The 21052-nt window shown below is 37.8% G+C and overlaps 1 protein-coding gene across 2 annotated transcripts in view; it reads right to left on the bottom strand.

Annotated features, from left to right (window-relative positions):
- LOC135713306 (uncharacterized) overlaps positions 1 to 21052 on the bottom strand; it is a 170906-nt gene that overhangs the window by 59972 nt on the left and 89882 nt on the right. The window contains exon 1 of one of the 2 annotated variants that reach the window (XM_065236389.1): positions 3657 to 3857. The exons of the other annotated variant lie outside the window; for it this stretch is intronic. The gene's annotated coding sequence lies outside the window, so the exon portion shown is untranslated. Of the gene's footprint in view, positions 1 to 3656; positions 3858 to 21052 lie in introns of those variants that run through there. 2 annotated transcript variants of the gene reach the window in all.

Raw genomic sequence — 21052 nt, 5'->3', positions numbered from 1 at the left:
GTGACCTATTGAAAATTGATAAAGTATTCATTTTAGCAGCTTCATAGAAAAATTTCCAATCGATTGGCTTGTTTAGAATTAAAATCCAAGCGCTATTGACAGAGTTATAACTGGCCAAAACCTGACCACTTTTCGTAATGCGGTCGATTTTGGTTGTTTGAAATTGCACCCCAATATGTTGCCGAAAGACGTAATCCTACGTCAAAATGCTGTAAATTGGAATTACAAAGGACTAAGTAAAGGGCTTATACGCATTTTGGAAAACCATGTAATTTACAATTGTTGTTGTTTTAGATTATCCTGGTTCGAGTTTCATCAAAACTAATTTTCATAACATCCACAGAGTAACTCCAATAAGCAACGTACGTTATGGTCATAATTTGGCAAGAGCAGTGCTTATTATGGGTTGTCATAGGAGCAGCGAATCCAAACACATAAAGAACCAAAGATAAAGGCAAAACGCTTGCTACTACTACCACGATTAGCTCTCTCTCTGTAATATAGCTTGATCGGAGTTGTTGAAGGATAATTATATATTGCTTGCCTGCTTTGTTGAGGACATAGCTTGATCATAGCATAACAAAAAAGAAAAGAAAAAGTAAGAGTGTATCCAAGACTCGACCGTAGACTTGACGTAGAATTACGTGCTTGGCATCAGTATTTGGCGACTATGTAAGGGAAACCACTATTTGCAGGCAATCGGTGATAATGTTGATCACCATTGCAACAGTAGGACATTTGTGTAATTTTCAATAGTTATAAAGTATTCATTTTAGCAGCTTCGTCGAAAAATTACCAATCGATTGGCTTGTTTAAAATTAAAATCCATCCCCTATAGACAGAGTTATAAAGAGGTTAAAACCTGACCACTTTTCGTAACGCGGACGATTTTGTTTTTTTTTTTAATTGCACCCCAATATGTTGCCGAAAGACGTAATCCTACGTCAAAAAATCTCATTAACACGGCTTTACTTCGTGAAGCAGCTTGCCAACAATTTGGTCGTTTCCTTCGACCGGCCCGAGCAAGTTGCAGAGACTGTTTGTTATGAAAAAAAAAGGAAGAAGATAAGGTTTTTGGGAATGACTTCAAATTTTCACAAATGCTTTATTTTAAACGAATAGTTGGAATATCTCTGCAAGTGATCTTTTCAAGATGGATTTTTTTTTAAATTTGAGAATAGTTCCTGCGTTTCTCGGAAGTTCCGAACACCGGTTTACTGGGTCATTAGACCGGAATGGGTCATTAGACCGAAAATTTCATAGTTGTTCACTTTTCGCAGATGTACGTTGTTACAATTTAAGGATATACTTGATGGACGATATGATGACGGACTTCCAGAGTTCAAATATCGAAAACTACATCAACTTTACGCTGTGCAAATGCAACTTCGTTTTCGTAGCACTGCAGCATACATTGGGATTCATTTTCATATTATTATTGTTTTAGTTGAGATTTGTACTCTTAATTTTTCGGAGCGAAAAAGGGATTCATCAGAAATTAGGCCTTAACCAAGGGGTAGGTCACTCCGCACACCAATCTTGGGTCATCTTTTTTGTCAGTGTGCCGCAGGTGTGTTGATTGTGCCGGTCATAGAGCAAGCTGCGATTGTTTGTAAAATACCCATCCCAGCAACCCGGTATTTCTGACACCTTGAATGTTTTGATTTGAAATCGCAAGGATAAATCGGATTGAGGATGACGCGGGAAGTGGCGGGTGTGCGAAATTTTGGTTTTTTGTGTTTATAGGATAATAAAAGTCCTGTGTTTTAGGGTTTTATAATGCCCTCAAAGGCAGACCGGGAACCTAGCCTTTGGTGAAGTGAAAGCAACGGTCTATCAGCGATCGGAAAGAGTTGAAAACGGTGGGGAACATTGTTGGAGACCGACTATAGAGGATGATGAATAGACTTCTGTAGTTTGTTTTGTGTGAGTTGCAGCATTATTTGAATTAAAGATACTAATCAAACTGCCTCTTTCTCTCACTCTAGAACAGGGGTTGAAACAGTTGACGTTTTTTACTAGACTCGCTTCGTTGTCGTGCGCGACAGTCTGTTTGTATTCGAACACTCATGCTCTACCGTCGTCTCTCTCACACAACACGAGCGGTAGAATAACATTCGAGCTAAAAGAAAATTATCAAAATAGCTATCATTTAACATGTGTGATTTCGTTGTAATTCCTCAATTTGGTGTAAATCAAACCATTTCTGATCAGAAATATTATAACTAGGACATCATTGTTTGCTATTTTTAGAATTCACACAAGCACAACATCAGCAGCTCTTATTATTAGAAAAACAAAAATACATACATTGGTGACGGTCTTCGGCGACAGTGTCGTATGACAGAGCCTGTCATATGACATTTTAGTTTGGTACTGTACTATGATAGCTTGTTTTGCAAGTGTCGGAGGTAAAGGCAGTCAATTATCACAGAAAATGTGTCGACTACCGTGACCGCTTACAAGACTGCTCTAGAACCTACATTTCGTATTTAGATCTGTAAGTGAACTGCTGGTCTGAGTTCCTCTGGTATATTAAATTAGAGGTGATCCTGAATATACAGTCAATCAGCACGTAATGTTGTGAACAACTTCAATGACAGTTGTCCAGCAGTGCTCCCATTTTATTTACAACAATTCAATGCCTACGAGATTGTGCCGAAGGTATGCCGATGGATGTGCCCAGGCTGTGTCGAATATAATGTCGGCACAATGTGCAGCAAATAAAGCAAAGGAAAAATATACAGAGAAACGACTCTAATGTTACCCTATGGATCTAAAGAGTGGGCCCATCGATAAAAATTTTCTGTCTTTAGTTTTTTCTTAGAACAACCTGTCTCTGGAGAAAGAAAATGGATATTTTTGGTTACTAGTAAAAAATTGGCAAAAATGCTTTCCTTCGAAATTTATACATGGGTCCAATATTGGCGACACTTAGGCCGATATTAGGGACACTAACCCTATAATTCTGATGTATTTTTCATCCTAAGATGTCAAACTTCCAGAGACGAACCAGCCAAAGGCTGAAAGTCTCTTAAATACAGAAACCAACCAATCAAATATGTCAAAAACTATTACTATAATAGCCCCACATAAAAAAAAATCTGAGCAGAAATGAAACATTTGTGAAATTACTTTTGAGCGCTACTGTAATTGTGAACAAAAAGTGAAGGTGGTCGAAGAAAAAAATAGTATGATTTTTTGTGTGCTTGTCGGAAAGTCTGCTACTGTCTTCATGTTGTCCTGATTATCTTACTATCGAATGAACAACAACAGTTCATATTTAACTCATTTTGTGCAAAAATGTCGAAGTTACAATCCATTGTCCATTTTGTTCCTTGTCCATTCTCGTGCTTCCAAGTGAATTCCCGGACATTTTCCATGACACTTGAACTCACTGTGCACCACACGCACAGTTGCACTGGCACTTTCACAAATTGAGAACACAAAGATTTGCTTTGACGATGACGACCGGCAGACTCGGATTGTGCCTTGCCTTTGCCTCGGTTCGCGCGACCTGTGTGGGTGCGTTATAATAATTTCTTCGCTCCAATCTAAAAATATCCGCCACTGCCATTTTCACCGCTCAGCAAACACCGTCAGCACAATCAACCTGCGGTAATCCTTTTCGCAGCAATCCAATCGAACGATTTCACCTTTCCACTGCCCAATTAAGTCCGGCCAGAGTTGATTACGTCACCGAATCGGCCGATTCGTAGGAATCCATTTTCCCCGCGCACAAGATAGGCCTTCAGAACTTTCTTCCGTGGAACGTGTGTGGATGATCGAACAATCTCGCGACGCACGGTTCAAATCTCGAACGGCAACTAAGCGAGTGGCGAGAATTCGTTCCTGCCGATCCCATACGGTCGGGCGCTGGTGCTCTATGCTGCTCTACTAAGGGAAGCAATTTTCGCAAGAAATTTTCGCGCACACATAAACAACCAGATGTATGTATTTACAAACATTGGACGATTTGATTGGGGCACCGTTTCGCCGTCCTGCTGTCCGACGACGAGGTACGTGCGTGCGACAAGGAAGGCGCTTCCATTTGCATCTCGTGATACAACTTCTTGAGACTAGATCGTCGCAGAATGAGGTTGAAGATTCACAGAGAATCATCACCACTACCAAGTTGTTTCGCGGAAAAATCGTTTAAATATGGGCACATCATCGCTTCACTTGTGTAGAACAAACTCGCGTTAACGGGTATCGTTTCCTGTCCGCTCGAAACAACCGATTTGAATCAATTCTCCGATGATGGTTCGCATGCTTCCAACGGCCGGCCGGCGGTGCTCGCGCTCCATCTCCGTCCGAATTCAATTCAACCAGAACTATATAGCAGATAACATAACACATGTGCAGCACGTTCATGAGACCCAACCGAGAAGAGGACACGCGCAAATACACTACTGGCTGGTTGTCGGCACATACATCCGTGCGAGTGAGTGAATTTGTGCAATATACAACAGTCTAACGAGGGTGATGACTAATCGAAAATTCGCTGGGTGTTCCTTGCAGCCGAATTGGCGGTGGCTTGTTGATAGAAACGGAATCTTTTGACGTTCCTAATTTATACCGAACCGGGACTAGGCGCGCGTTCGGAAAAATGTGCGATGACGTCACCGTTTTAATGATGGATTACAAAGTCACAACTTCTACAATGTGAAGCAACGGGATTGGAACAAATTGGAATCGAAGATAGGTTTTCCGGCGATATCCATGTGTTGTAACTTTGTTTGTTTTACCGATAGTCACATTCACTGGTCTTTCGTTCTTCTGGATGTCTTCCAAGGCTGTTGAGAAAACTTTCAAGACCAACTTGGACCGTGTTGGGACTAGTGACCGGATGGGACAATTGAATTGATTCGACAAACCGCCGGATGAAACATCTACAGTAGACCAGGATTAAACATGTTCAGCCTAATAAGCCATTTATTCAATTGCCATTTCAAATAATGTTTAATTGCCAACTGACGAATCTATCATACTCGACCTTCTCCGATTTCCATGAAACTTTGCATAACTGTTCGTTATGGGTAATTATTCAAATGACTGCTGGAATTCGGCAAATTTGGTTCAAGACCGATTCAATATTTTTCAATAAATCGTTGTACTGTAGCGGCGCCGGTGGTTTAGTGGTAAGCGTGATTGTCTCTCACCCCAAAGGGCCTGGGTTCAATCCCAGTCGGGGCTGCCGGGATTTTCTGAGGCAAAAAATCTCTGATCACGCCTTCCTTAAAAAAGTAAAACTGTTGGTCCACGGTTCATGAGTTGATGTGTCGATAGATAGGGTGTACTGAACGGGGACTAGGCGCGTCAATAATTCGATGACGTCATCAGCGAGGAAGGATCACCGTTTAGATGGTGGATTACAAAGTCATATGGCGAACAGCGAATCCCAATTAGCAATTTCCCGTATTTTTTTCCCGGAGTTTGGGAAATTTTCCCGGTTGTGTGATAAATATTTAAATTTATGCAAATTAACATAAATTTTTACAGGATTTTATTTGATTGTGCTCAAGCATTTCTATTAATAATCATTTCCATTCGAAGAGTTCATTTCAGAATGCATCTATGTAACATAAATTTGAGATTTTCTTTGGGAGATCCTTGAAAATTTTATTTATAACAGTTCAGAAATAATCTGCAGTACACTCTAAAAAATTCATGAAACTTTTTCTAAGAAATCACTGATCGCTTCTATTATGTGTAATTCCTCAATTCCCATGCAATTCACCTCCGAATTGTCTGGACATAATTATCATGCCAGCTCAAGTGGGTACAGAATTTAAAAAAGTTGTGATCGATGTCACCGATTTGAGCCAAACTTGGCCAAAACGCTTATTTTGGAATTCTGAACAAATGCTTTTTTTTATTTTGCTCTAAAGTGCCTAGATCCTTCTGGGCTACAACCCTGGATTTTCGAGATTTTTAAAAATTTCAACTTTCAGAAGAGATTACTCCACAACCAAAAAAGTTATTCGTGATCTTAGAACGTCAATTTGAAGGTTTTTTTTTTAAATGTTACATTTTGTTTTTGTTATAACTACAGTAAAAAGGCTGATTACCTAGGGGAAAAGGCTGAAATGGATTTGACAGTCGCATAATCGGATCCACTCCGCGAATCCAACCACAAATTTGGCGGACTAACGGGGGGATACTGTTTTGCATTCTTTAAAGTAAAAAATTATGCGAAATAATAATCTTTGCTTCAAGTTAGAACCAAAACTCAGGCGAATTTCTAGACTTTACATACTAATAACTAGTCGAGCGAATAAGGCATAGGTACTCCTAGACTGGATGAGATTTTCATGAAGTGCTTTTTCGTAGCTTTTAGTTTTCGAATTTGAAAGATCGTCGGTTGCAGTGGCTTGCTTGCTCAGCAGAAAAACACGGTTCCAGATTCTTTCATATTAAAAAGATTTATGGTAAAATCGCTTGTTTATCGTGTATTTTGTGCAACTTGTCGTCGTCGGTGCCGGTCTGATGTGATATGAGGGACTCGGTGGCCTTAGAGCGACCGTTTTTGCTCACTGAGCAGAACATCATAATTCTAATCTCAGGCCCAACCACAATCAAGATTCATCAATTACTTTATTTGTTATGGAGCTCATTTGCCTAATGGCAAACGTTTTTGCTTACTGAGCAGAAGACCGTGGGTTCAATCCCAAGCTCCTTCGCGTTATATGATCGTTAGGACATCAATTCAGCTTATCGTTTACCAACACGAATCCTGCTGCAAGTCCAACCCTCTTATCCAACATCCCAATGATTCTTCGTGGAAGTGCAGAGGTGCGCTTGTATTGCCTAGTTTGAGATCACCAGTTTTTACAAATTGAGGATGAGTGCTAGTCTCAAGCATCGTCTATTGGTTCTTTGTGTAATTACAGCTGATCTGACAATAACAGAGTAGCAACCGTGGGCGGTCAATCATGCTCATGCTAATAAATAGTCAAGCGAAGAAGAGATACTTCGTCTTTCCGCCTTAAAAAAAATTGACAATTTGTTTCATCCACAAGATCAAAAATAACTAGGACTATTGAATTAGAAAAAAAAAACTACTCATATTTAAAAAATGGACACATTTACTAAAATTATTATATTTGTTTTATTTATAATAACTTTCTAATCCTAATTAACCAAACTTTAAAAAAAATAGTAGATCTTAAAAGGACTGCTCATCCCAAGTAACATTACAAGCTTTATAGAGATTATATAGCAGTCTACAAGCTTAAATCATGGTCTACAGAACCCTTTTAAATTCAAAAAGAATTCTTGGGATGTTTAACAGCACGAATAATTTCTTAAAATAAATAAATTTTGATACAATCAGCAGCTTTTAAAACACAAACAATAATCTCTTCGAACTTTTGAATACCAGTTCTTGAAGGTGTTAAGAATTATAATTGTTATTCAGCCATTCCATAGCAAAACGATATACACTGGAGTCGCTTTTTACGCGGTTTTTTTTTACACGGTTTTTTTTACGCGGTTTTTTTTCACGCGGATTTCGGAATTTACGCGGTTTTTTTTTACGCGGATTCCGGAATTTACGCGGTTTCTTTTTACGCGGATTTTGGTTTTTTTTTTTACGCGGATTTCAGAATTTACGCGGTATATCGCTTTTTACGCGGTTTTTTCTTACACGGTCTTTTTTTACGCGGTTTTTTTTACGCGGATTTCGGAATTTACGCGGTTTTTTTTTTACGCGGATTCCGGAATTTACGCGGTTTTTTTTTACGCGGTTGTTTTTTGCGCGGGACGTATCACCCGCGTAAAAAGCGACTCCAGTGTAGTGGTTGTGAGAATTTCGTAAAAATTTCTAGTTTTGTTTCTTATCGCAAAATATAAGACCCGTTTTTTATTATTTTGTCATTAGGGTGACCATTTCCCTGTTAGGGTAGAACAAGAAATCGATTTTTTTTTTTCAAAAATGATTTTTTTTTTTAATTTGAACTTTTGGACCACTGGGCTGATTTCAAAGAATGAGAATTTTGCATTGAAAAAGATTGATTGCACTTGTTTTTTATGGTTTTCATGGTTTGTCGACAGAAGGCGCAATACGCTTTTATATGTTTCCTTTCCTAAATTTGTCTTTTTTACACAAAATATCAAAAAATCAGCGATGTATTTTTTGTTTCGTTTTGAGTTATATTTGTGGTCCGTTAATCAGTTATCAAGTTATCAAGTTTTAAATATGAAATATGAAATATCGTATTTTTTTCTTGAAACGTGTTTTTAAATACCTTTTATTTGATACATTCATCTTTGAAATCGGCCCAGTGGTTCTAGAGTTATGAATTAAAAAAAAAGTAATTTTTGACGATTTTTGTGACCACCCTAACATGGAAATGGTCACTCTAATGACAAAATAAAAAAAAAATACGGTTCAAATATTTTGCGATGAGGAACAAAACTACACATTGTTACGAAATTCTAAATACTTTCATTTTCATTTTCATTTTGCATCGTTTGGTGGGGCAATGGCAGCGCAAGTCAATCCAAAGCCGAGGATAAAGGAAGGGTAATGGCTGAATAGTCTATGCGGACCACTTGAACGCCATGGGAAAAGGAAGGGATTGAAGAGGTCGGTTATTGGGGGGTTTTGAGGAAATGTCACATAGTACTAAATTTGTGATGCAAAATGTATAGAAACCGAAAATTCATCTCCCACTGATTCATCCTTTCACATATATACCAAATTGATATTTTAAAGCAACCATCAAAATAAACCGACAATATATGAAAAGGCTAGTTGCCAGTTGCTTTGAAGGCTAGTTGTCTCCCTAAGCGGACCCCCCGCATCCTAGCTCTTTTGTTAATCTACTTAATGTTATTAGGCTGTCTGAATTTTCTTATTTTAGTTCGTTTGATGATTATGATATCTCATTAGTCTAAGTTAATAAATAATTGAAATCTCTAATTTACCTAATCAATCATAACCCATGCTTTATTAAGTACCTAAACTGCTATGTAATCTAAAATTTAACGTTTTTCAAGTAAAATGCTTCACTTTGAAATTAGTTTCCTAGCTGATGCTCCAACTACACTCACATGTTTCCACTATGTCGTCCCACAAAATTACATATGGATATGTCACAATAAAAGCACGCCACAGGGGAAATCCCAGGCCATAGTTCCCTTGCAAGCCCAAATAAGTCTACCTGCGTAAAAATAAATAAAATAAGAGTGATTTGCGGCAAAACCCGCCAGTATCGCACCCAACGTCAGTGCCTATACGTAAGCGTACTACAACGCGACTTTGAAACAAAGGAGTAACAAGTGTGATACTATCACTTCAGGCTAGAACTTTGGTTCTCTTATGCAATGGTTCATCAGAGAGGGGAAGCTCAGTAATACTTGGAGACGGTTGGTTTAGGTCCGGCATCGTTGGCTCATGCCGTGACAGAATAGCGCCATGAGCATGCGATGAGGATTACTGACTCCAACGCTCCACTATCAAGCAAAATATTAGGCCCGCCCACCAACGTCCAGGTTAAAAACTGGCCAAGGGGAGGGATTTTTACGAAATTCTAAATACTAATAATACATCTCGGAAGAACTACGCATGTTTGAAAGAAATATTTTTGACGGCGAAACGTCCTTCGGAAAAATGACCCACTTTAATGACTCTGTTTAAACACTTCGCCCTTTTGAGAAAAAAAATTGTGCCAAATTAGTCTCTTGTCATGCTGAACATACATTTTTAGTAGAGAGTAGAACCATAGAGGTAACTCTAAGACTTGAAGGTCCCGAAAAACGTGCTCAACTTTTTGGCTCAGCTCTGGTACTCTCATCGGTCCCAAGCTAATCGATTCACCCTTTGAAACATAGGAAAATCCACTAACCCCTCATTTTATCTGTCAAACTTTCATAGCGAATCAAAACAAACATTGTGTAGTACTAGAATTTCGACTAGAATGGGGTACGTTAATCGTTTACTTGGGACCAATAGGCTAGTCAAGTAGTGAGCCAATTTAAAATCGATAGTTTCGTATTGATTGTTGGTAGAACTGAATCGTTTGTTAATTTTCCATAGAATCGCTCAAAATTAAATTCAAAATTAAAATTCCTAAAAATCCTATATTATCACTCTAGGGGTGAGTAAGTTAACTATTCGAAAAAAAAAGTTTTATATTTGACGCCCTATTTAAATATTTCGGAGTAGAAAAAAGCAAAAATCGTCTCCCACAGGGTTTAACACACCTGCCGAACCATGTTCTAAATATCCTCAAAACGTCCTCTGAAGGCTGAAATTCTTGTCAAAAAAATGTAATTAGACACATTCTGATAATTTGTTCACCTTTGCGTTCTTCCAAAATTTCTCCAAAACAGAATCCTAAATTCCGCACGACTTGCCAATGGAAGCCTGTTTATTTGTTGTCCATTAATTATCGCCCATTTCCGATCACCTGGTAACAGCAGAAAACCCGTTTCAACAGCAGTGCATCAGTGTGCATCAATAATTCAACCCTTTGGGGAGAGCAAGCAGATGACCTCCCAAGCGCTCTGCTTTTGCTGGGTTGAAAGTCGCAGCCGACACCGGGGCACACCTTTTTTTTTCCAATTTCACGCTTCATCGGTACCAACTAGCTGTAATAGATGCTGCAACCGTCGGCTCTATCTCTCCGCTATCCTATCTAAAATTGGTAAGGTAACGTCTCTTAAGAGAAATACCGAACAACTCGTGCCAACTTTCGCTTTCGCTTCGACCTGCAGCAGCCTGCAGTGAGTGTTTATGGCAGTGCTCACGGTGTGGTGGTTTGTTTGTATTTCCTGCCTGAGGCGGCGCGCGATCGATGAACCAACTTACTAGTGCACCACCGACCTGCAACTCAACAACGATGATCGAAGCACAAAAACATGTACGGTGATGGTCGTACTTCCTCGTCGTCCGAGTCCAGTTTGATTTCCTTCACAGCTCGATAAGTGGTGTCCGGGCATTTGGAAGATTTGAGTTCCCTTCAAATTTATGGTTGTTAGCTGGAAATTGTCCATGCAACCACTAAAAGCAACCGGAACGCTTCTTTCCACCAAAAGCGATGATGGCGGGTTACGACGACTGTGACAAATCTCAACCCGCTTTCGTTAGCTTACTACAAATTGCATTTGGGACAGTTAGATGGATCAGATCTCCCCTGGTGACTACCAACGTCGCCGACGACGACGACATAATCGGTTCCAATCGGACATTTCGCGCTCTCAGCATGCAGAAGGCTGCTGGCAGCTCAACTCATCAACACTTGCTAATTCGGTGGATAATTGTAAAATTGTTGAGCCTAGCGGGTAGCAATTTTCGATTTCTCATGATCACCAGGTGCACAGTGCAACACGGTCTCGAAATGTAGGAAATTAGGTCTTGGGTAATTTTCGGATGATGATGTAATCATCATCATCGTTTGGAATTCCATTTCGGGGAGTTGGTTTTCAGGGTTTTGTTTTGTTTTCACGATTTGAGGGCCAATTGCAAATGACGAGCTTCTCTCTCGTGGATCTTGGGTGGTGGGGTAAATACATCTCTTTTCGAGGCGGCACCAGACGACGGTGTTGACTAGTTCAAGGCGGCACTCGATCGGTTATGTAACGATCTCAGAGCGGGAAGCGAGAACATGTATAGTCACTTATCGGGGGCAAGTATATTTCCATTCCTGGGTGGGAAACGTCGATCGAGATTGCGGCGGAATTGGTATCGACGACGTGTGAGGCTGTTGATTTGTGGCTTCGCATGGATGGGCCCGGCTGCAACGTGATCAGCAGCAATCAGTCATCGATGTCAGGTTTGAGAAACGATGAAAACTGGACTCGTGGGTAATTATCTCGATGCAGCTAATTTGGAACTGCGGTGACTATCTGGGAAGGTGTGAGTTGTGAAAGTTGTGATACAGTTTTCAGCACTCCAAGCGCCTAAGTCCATGGATTTATACGATCAATCGCAGATAAATCAGAAAGCATCCAAATGGCTATGAGTACGTTGAAGTTAATGACATCTGGCTTTTTCAGTGGAACCTGTATCGTTTGTCAGCTGAATTGCGTTTTTAATCATACAAGGCATGAGTTTTTCCGGTGAAATGGCTTCCGTCGTGCAAAGAAATCTCTTTGCTTCTAGTTCAGTTTAATCGTGCCAGAAGCTCCATATGAGCTTATAGTCAAGATCTACATCGAGGATCAAGCAAAAGGCCTACAAGACAAGTTCAGTAGACTTTGAATGAGGTCAAGAGCCTATTTAGGGATCTTCAAAGAAAAAATATGTATGGACCACCAAATGTAGAGTTACTTTCCTTAAAAACATGCAAATTTATCAATCATTCTTTCATGTTATGACTGAAGAGATCTGTTTTACTGATGATTACATGACGTAGACTATTCAAAGTATTCCACACAGAAGAAACTGTCGCGTAAAATCACCTTTCGCTTAATTATGAGCTATAGTTGACATAAACATCGCTTGTATACAATATTGCTGATTTATGCGATATTTTACATAAATTTACAAGCCATATCGTGTAAATTTACCCCAAATCTAGCGTTAATACTGTCTTCACTATAAATTGCAGAAATTTACATGAACTTTTCATACGGTGTAGAGTTCATATCTGGAGATTTACATGATATGCGTTTTTTTTAAACACTGTATTTAAGTGATTTTCAACCCAAGGCTGGTTCATCACTCAAGATCTGCGGTGTCCTATACGATATCTCACTATCGAAAGATATGAATCCAAAAAGCTCATAGGAAATAATACAACAGCGTTTCTCAATCAATGGGTCGCGAACCACCGGTGCACAGAGGGAATTGTAGGAACAAAAAGGATTGAAATTGACTGCCTCCGAAATCCCAAATTAGCAGTTCCAGTCCAGACAGCACAGCAAAATGAATGTTTTGCTCGACCTTCTCCAATTTGCATGAAACATTGCAAATTGTTTGTTTTGAGCAATCATTTACATTTGTGCAAAATTTCAGCCATTTTGGATCTTGTATATTTTTTTTTTGAAAATGGCTTCTTTAATATTTTTCGATAAATTATAGCACGAAAACGTCACTTCTGATCGAAATGACGTCTGAGACAAAGTGGTAGCGATAAATAAAGTCTTTCTTAGAAAAAATAAACACGGTTATATGTTATATGGGTCATTCCAGCTCAAGTGGGTACACCACCTGTGGTCGATGTCACCGATTTGAGCCAACCTTGGTCAAAATGCTTATTTTGGCATTCTGAACAAACGCCTTTTTTTTTATTTTGCTCTAAAGTGCCTAGATCCTTCTGGACTACAACCCTGAATTTTCGAGATTTTTAAAAATTTCAACTTTCAGAACAGATTACTCCAAACCTTCAAATTGACGTCCTAAGATCACGAATAGCTGATTTGGTTGTGGAGTAATCTCTTCTGAAAGTTAATTTTTTTTTAAATCTCGAAAATCCAGGGTTGTATCCCAGAAGGATCTGGGCACTTTAGAGTAAAATCTAAAAAGGCGTTTGTTCAGAATGTCAAAAAAGGCGTTTTGACTAAGTTTGGCTCAAATCGGTGACAACGACCACAACTTTTTTAAATTCTGTACCCACTTGAGCTGGAATGACCCATATACATCTTAATATGGTAAGAAAAGGAATGCCGGCATGATTGATATCAGAATTAATGTCTAGGAACAAAACGGTTTTTTTTAAATACCTCAGATTAAAAAATTAAAGCTCTTGGGCTTTAATAATATTTTAGGACACTTTGAAGCATTGAATTATGATAAGAATGCAAAATAAATCGTGGGATGAATTCTAGGGATAGTCCTGAAGAAATTCTAGGGAGAATAGCCAATGGAATTTGACTAGCAATAAAATCATGAGGAATTTCAGGGAGCATTTTAAGGGAATTCGGAGGAGCATTCAAAGGGAACAAACCCTACGGCAAAATTAATTATGATATGAGTACAATCCTGAAACTAGGCCACGCCTTATGATGAGCTACGGCTGAAAATCTCTAAAATGTTGGTCAATCAATTAATCAAAGAGAAGCTCTGAGTAGGGATGCAAGGTATAATGGTTCCAAGGGGATCTAATTCTTAATATAGTTTAAAAAAATATTTGCAGAATTTCAAGCTCAAAGCAGAGTTTCAAGATAATTCCAAGAAAGTTCCAAGAGATCCTCTCAAGGGCATTTTGAGAAGAATTTCAAGGAACTTCATAGGTAATTCCCATGCAATGCCGAGGTGAAGTCCATGGAAATGGGAGAATACATTTCTGAATTATGAATAGCATACCAAGAAATTTCCGAGGAATATTCCAAGCGAATTGTAACGAAAATTATGGAGAAATTAAAGAAAATTATCGCGATGATTATTAAGAGTATGAATATAAATGTAGAGTGACTTTTGAGATTTTCGTTGAGGGAATTCCGAGACTATTATTGAGAAAATTTCTAAGAAATACCGGACATAATTATATGATAATTGAGGGTAATCTTAATAGTAAATGTAATTCTAAAGACATTTTAGAATTATCCTAAGAAAATCCTTGAGACATTTGCAAAGATATCCTACGATAAGTGCAAAAGAAAAAAAATTAGTGAATTCTAATATTGAAAACAAAATCGAGGCTTCGTACACATAAATGCAAGACGCAAGATTAGCAAAAAATCTCAAGATGCTGAGCCTTTGATTGAGAACAAATTACAAGATCCAGGACATAGAAAACTTTTCAAGATTCTAGGGCTAGAAATTTCAGAAAAGTGTAACAATAAGGAATGTGTGATCTCAAGCTTGAAAATATCTGGACGTGTAGGTATTCCCAGAAATGGAGTCATATTTCAGTTTTTTTAAAATAAAAAGTTGCCAACGTTCTAAAATTAACAAAAATATTCCAAATGCCAGACTCTGGCAAATGACTTTTTTTTTAGATCCCAGACTTAATGTTTGGTGTCCTGTACTGTGGATGGGTAAAAAAATCTGAGCATGAAGAATTATTTTAGATTCTAAGAGAAATATTCGAGATACCGGACTTAGACTAACTATTAAAGCGATTCAACTAAGGTACTTAGAAAAATATGTTTAGGACTCATTCAAATTCCTGGTTATTCCCTGTTTTCTCCGGATCTTTTTTTGATTCCAGGTTAGTTTTTGGTTCTGCCAGTTTTCCCAGTTCAGTGGCCACCCTGCCTGAACACCCTCAAACAAATCTGAAATAACCTTAAAAACGGCAAAACACCAAAAAGGCCTCACAATCACTAAACAAGATTAAATCACCAAAATGACTTTAAAACACTAAAACGGCCTAGAAGTGTTTTAAAACCGTCAAATTTGCCTAAATGATTTTGAAATTAATTGTCTCAGCATAATTTTAAAAACAGATAAATTCGGCATGTAGTTCAAAAAACCTATGATCAAGTTGTCTGAATTTCTGCGACCAACCTGAGGGCAGCCCGTGACCGATAGATTGGGAGCGACCATCTCCGATTTACGTGAAACTTAGCATAATTGTTGGTAATGGTCAATGATTTACACTTGGGCTAAAATTCGGTCATTTTGCAAAAAAATGCCGAATCATTTTCAATCAAAATGGTGTCTGAGACGACGATGTAGGCAAAAATATTACCTTTTAAGGACAAATAAAACGGTTAAAAAATTCAATTAATTTTCACCTGTTTGAAAAAGCACTCAAACCATCACTTATGAAATGTATTTTTGATATTGCCATCACACATTCAATGTTGTATTTTTATTGCTCATGATGTTTTCTGATTATACACTCATTCAAAGTTTCATATTTAAAGAACTAAATTGTTTGAGTTTCATCCATTTTTTTCTACATTCATCGAGAATTATCAAAGTAACCCCAACTCAAAAAACTGAAGTTCGGTCACAAAACTAAAAAATAGTGCAAATGCTATTATTTTCGTTTAACATAATACTAACGAATTGACTCTTGGATCTTCAGTACCCCGTTTAACGGTACCGAAAATATTTTTTTTTATTTTCGGGCCGGTAAACTTCCCCTTAAAATCAAATTTCATAAATTCCTCTAATTTAATCGAATCTAACAACGGAATCTCCTGTAATTCCCATTTTTTATGATCTTGAATTTGATTCTGCGTTCGAAATCATTAAATATTTGATATATCTAGGTGATAACTTTGATAATTTGCTATGAACTTTTCACAAAATTTCTTCAGCATGATCTCAAGAATTTTTTTAGAATAATTCCACTTATCTTAAACTTAGAGGCACACAAGCTGTTACAAACATAATATTGAATTCTTGAAATTCTTTGCAGAACAATCGACAAAATTCTTCGAAATAGATTATTTTCGTAGTTGGAAATGCGAACATCAAATATCAGAATTAAAGTGGACATTTTATACGATAGATCTGGAGATGAAAGTAAAGAGTTGATAGTTCCGTTATAGTGTGGCAGTGTGAAATTTGTATATAGAAAGTAGAAAGCGAACAAATTACAATTTTGAGGAAGGTACGAATAGGGTAGAGCATCTCCTTTACCAAGCTTATCCGTTAATTTGGGGTTGGTGAGGGGTGTTTCCCCCTGTCACCACTGGCAAAAGGGATGATCGCCGATTTGCTCATGTACCTCTGATGTGCGGAAACAGTTCTATCGATTGTTTCACACTCAAGCCGCCATCTGACGTAAACAACTACCCAATTAGTGCCTTCCTCAAAATTGTCCTTTGCACGCTTTCTGACAATTTTCACATTGCCGTACTGTAACGGAACTATAAACTCTATAATTGAGTCTCCTCATCGATCGTATAGAATCTCCACTTTAAGTCTGATATTTGACGTTAAGCATCTTCGACTATGTAAATCTTTAAATTCACGCATGAAGTAATAACACATGACAATCTACTTTAAGATTATTTGATTCTTCTACAAACTCCCTGAAGGCTCCTTCCATAAATCCATGCGTAGAATTTCCATGCAATTAACCTCAGAAATTTCAACTTCTCCCTTGCATTCAATTGGAAATTCAATTCGTATTCTCCTTAGAATTCCTTTGAGATTGAATCCTCAAAATTCGATGCCATTGGAATTCTTTTAGAACAATCCGCAGTGACCATCTTTGGAGTTCACGGGATTCTCATGGAATTTTCATCAGAGCCAAATTTTTAGAACTAATTTTGAATTCTTATTAGAATTGGACCTAGAATCCTCATTCAATCATCAAAGAATTATTTCCAAAATTGTTTCGGAGCTGAATGTTGCGTCTCTAATAATTTATACAATAATCAAAAGCGACGCTCGTATGTGTTAAGCCAAGTTTAACTATACAGGTAAGCCTGGCTTAAGATTTAAGCGGAGAAGAAGAAATCGATACTCAGAGCACTTAATTTTACATGAGACTTTCGTAGTCTGTACTTTGGTGTTCTTCTCTTATATATCTTGTTGGCATCCCTAGAATCCTTTAAAATTCTCTAAAAATTTCTTTGGATTTTTTTAAAGTTCTTAATCATGCTTGAAAGACTTTTGAAAATCTATCACAGACAAATACCTTTGGAAAGCTTCCAAGATTTACAATTTATTTTCTGGGAAAGGAGGTATATTTTTCCCGATTTTTAATCGAAATTGTAGGCATTTCCCAATAGTTTTCCTGGTGTTCTACAGTTTTGCGGTTCACCGGTTAAAATTTTCAATTTTTTAACAGATATGTATATTTTGTTAAAACTACTGTAGACTTTCTTAGTGGCAAGTACTCAATTTAAACATTTTGTTGATATTTTTAAATTTCACTCTATTTTAGTAGTGATAAAGTGACTTTTTGGTGTAAATGACTGGCTGGGAGGAAGTTGCAGGAAGACATTGATAGATGCACATGAGGATCCTGTGGAGGTGCCAAGGTGTCTTTATCCTAGACAAGGGGTAAGCTCTAAATTCACTATAATCGTCGTCGTCGTTGGCAGTACTATTTGTATATTTTGAATTGATTACCGGTCGAAAAAGGCATATGAATTCTGCATATCTTAATCGTTCGCTACATACCTAAAGAGAACTTAATCGTACTTTGACGCGAAGCGCTGTGGATAATGAGATGCTGGATGACCCTGGAGGGATCGATTTTGCTTACTGAGCAGAAAATCATGGATTTAACCCCAAGCTCTTCCACAGCACAATAAATCGCCACCATCATTTGTATATTTGATATGGAACATTAACCTCGGAAACTATTTGCATATCAAGCGAAAACGTAGTCCTGTATTGTCGCGAAGCGTTATGGTTCTGAGATGCTCGATGACCCTGGAGGGATCGTTTCTGTTTACTGAGCAGAAAATCATGGGCGTCATGACTCTTAAAATTCATGATCACTAAATCATCTCCTTCATGACTCTTAAAATTCATGATCACTAAACAAAATGAATATTTTCTTTCGTTAGTCCTCTGAAACTATTTGCATATCAAGCGAAAACGTAGTCCTGTATTGTCGCGAAGTGTTATGTTTCTGAGATGCTCGATGACCCTGGAGGGATCGTTTCTGTTTACTGAGCAGAAAATCATGGGCTTAATCCCAAGCTCTCCGTCATGACTCTTAAAATTCATGATCACTAAACAAAATGAATATGTTCTTTCGATAGCCGACTATCGAGAGATTAAATAAACAACAAATAAACAATGCATACTTTTGGTTGCATCGCCAACTCAAGGTGAATCCTAACCGAATATCCTACCCAACCCTCCAACTCCGTAGCACTTATGAGGGTGTCGCTAAGTCGGTGGCCTCTCGTTAAGTAAGTACTACATCATTAACATTCCTTCCCTATCCTTAGTTATGGTAAAGATGGGCGTGGCCGGGAATAGCGACAGTCATGCTTCTGTTACTCTTGTTTAGATTGGAATCAATGTTTACTCCCCAGCATTATTCCTGAAAGTAGTCTAGCTGAGAATTTCAGAAGAGACGTGAGTGTCGCTAGTATCCAATCTACGAAGTATATCATAACAACGCTAACGCTAACGCTAAATGACTTTTTAGTGACTGGCTTCAGGCCTGCTATACGTTCCTATTATGGTGCGATGGCCTAAGGAATTCCCATAATTGGAACACTCTATAATAGGAAAGTATAGCCGTAACTGGAAAATCTGCCCGATACCTATATATTTTCCTGAAAAGAGAGTATGGGTTCCTACATCTTTGTTTCAGACATCATTTCGATTGGAAATGACGTTTTCGAGTTATGATTTCTTGAAAAAGAAATGGAATTCGCCAATGAGCAGTTCCAGTTAAAAAAAAACTCCGATTTGTATGAAATTTTGCGAATTGTTTGTTAAGGGCAATCATTTTTATGCTGAAATTCAGCCATTTTGGATCTTGCAAAATTTCCTAAATGACATCCTTGAAATTTTCCAACATGTTGTAGGAAAAAACGGGGTAGGAAACGGCATTTCTGATCGAAATGACGTCCGAGGTGAAGTTGTAGAGAAAAATAATGTTCCACGCAAAATGAAGAATCGGAATAACTTGATTTTCTCAGATATGGATAATTGATTGTTATGGAAATGATTCACATTTTTGCCAAACTCGGTCATTTTGGATCGTGCTAAATTCGCGTAAACAGCCCTTCTGATCAAAATGTTGTCTGAGACAAAGTTGTAGAGAAAAGTAATGTTTTCCAGGGAAAAATATAGGGGAATTTACGTATTCTCGTCAATCTAAGCAGCTTCCGCACTTCTATTAGCATTTTCTCAGTGTCACGACCACATATGACGTGTCTGTTTGTTTACATTCATCTGCTGCTAGCTATTCTATCCATTCCAATCAACAAAACTGTCCAAAACGGTTTGAAAACGTTTTTAACGCGCTCCAAACTTCTCAGGTGAGTGTGACTATTGTCAGCAGCCTCTTTTACTTCGGCAACCTTTCCGTTTAAACTGTGTGTTAACCAGCTGTTCTATTATCGGCAACTCGAAATCAGCCGTATTTTGATGTGTTTATGTTTCTTTTGAAGAAACACCTAGCATAACAGGTTTGCTCAGTCGTAAAAATGTATTAGGATTGAAGCTGAAAGACTAAGGAATCGTTTAAATACATTCAGCGAAGTATTTTAGTGAGAAAATACATCGAAATTAACGTTTAAATTGTGGTTGCCGAAAACAGTCGATGGCTGCCGAAGCCATCATTTACCCTACAAACAATATTTTTATTTATTTTAAGAAAAAAATAAAAAAAAAATAACTAGGATCCGACTGTGAAAAAAATAAGCTCTTGAAAAATGCAAGCGTTTGGAATGTTCAAAAACATGGACACTTGAAAACTGTGAAAGATCTTTAAAAAAGAACATTTGGTAACTTTTTATTAATACGCTTTCTTGTGTATTTTTCACCGTAAACGATTTTAAATTTCTCAAAAAATTTACCAAAAGTTCATGCTCTACGATTTTTGGAAATTTTTAAGTGTCTTTATTTTTTAACAATCAAAAAATTTGTAAATTTACATGAGCTTTTTTGCCTCAGACGTCATTTTGATCAGAAGTGCCGTTTTCACGCTACCATTTTTTTTTTTTCAATTTAACAAGATCTAAAATGCCGGTCCCTGTTGGATGATCTACAAAATATTTGCTTAAAGTCGCGTTGATTAATTCTGCTATCGACATCAAAACAGCCGGACATTCTTGATCGGGATTTAATTCGAGGATAATACCGGTTGGTGCTTACCACCATTAGACTTGAAATACTGGGCACTGAACAAATTTGCAATATCCAACACATGAACAATTTCAACATCATGGACATACAAAAGTTTTCGACTTTGGTTAATTTTCTAAACTCCGAAATATGTTTCGAGATGCTGGTTGTACAAATGGTAGTATTTCGGACTTCAATATAAGTCATCTCGAGAACGAACAATTTTTAAGAAGTTAAGCTAGGACTTTGGAAAAAAATTCCGGGATTCGAAAACTCCAGATTACTATCAAGATTTCAGATTTCGACACATTTTGAAAGAAAATCTCTCTCCAAGAGTCCATTCCCGACGCAGCAAAATTGTCAACATCCAGTAGTTTTTTAGATTTCAATGTATTTTTTTAGGATCCCGGACTTGAAATTCTTTTCAGAAGAAAAATC

The sequence above is a fragment of the Ochlerotatus camptorhynchus genome, unplaced genomic scaffold, assembly GCF_037179485.1.
Source record: "Ochlerotatus camptorhynchus isolate MF236.1 unplaced genomic scaffold, CSIRO-AGI_Acam_v1.1 ptg000550l, whole genome shotgun sequence".
NCBI lineage: Eukaryota > Metazoa > Arthropoda > Insecta > Diptera > Culicidae > Ochlerotatus > Ochlerotatus camptorhynchus.
Note: the sequence above shows the minus strand (reverse complement) of the source record. Positions and strands in the feature narration are given on the sequence as shown.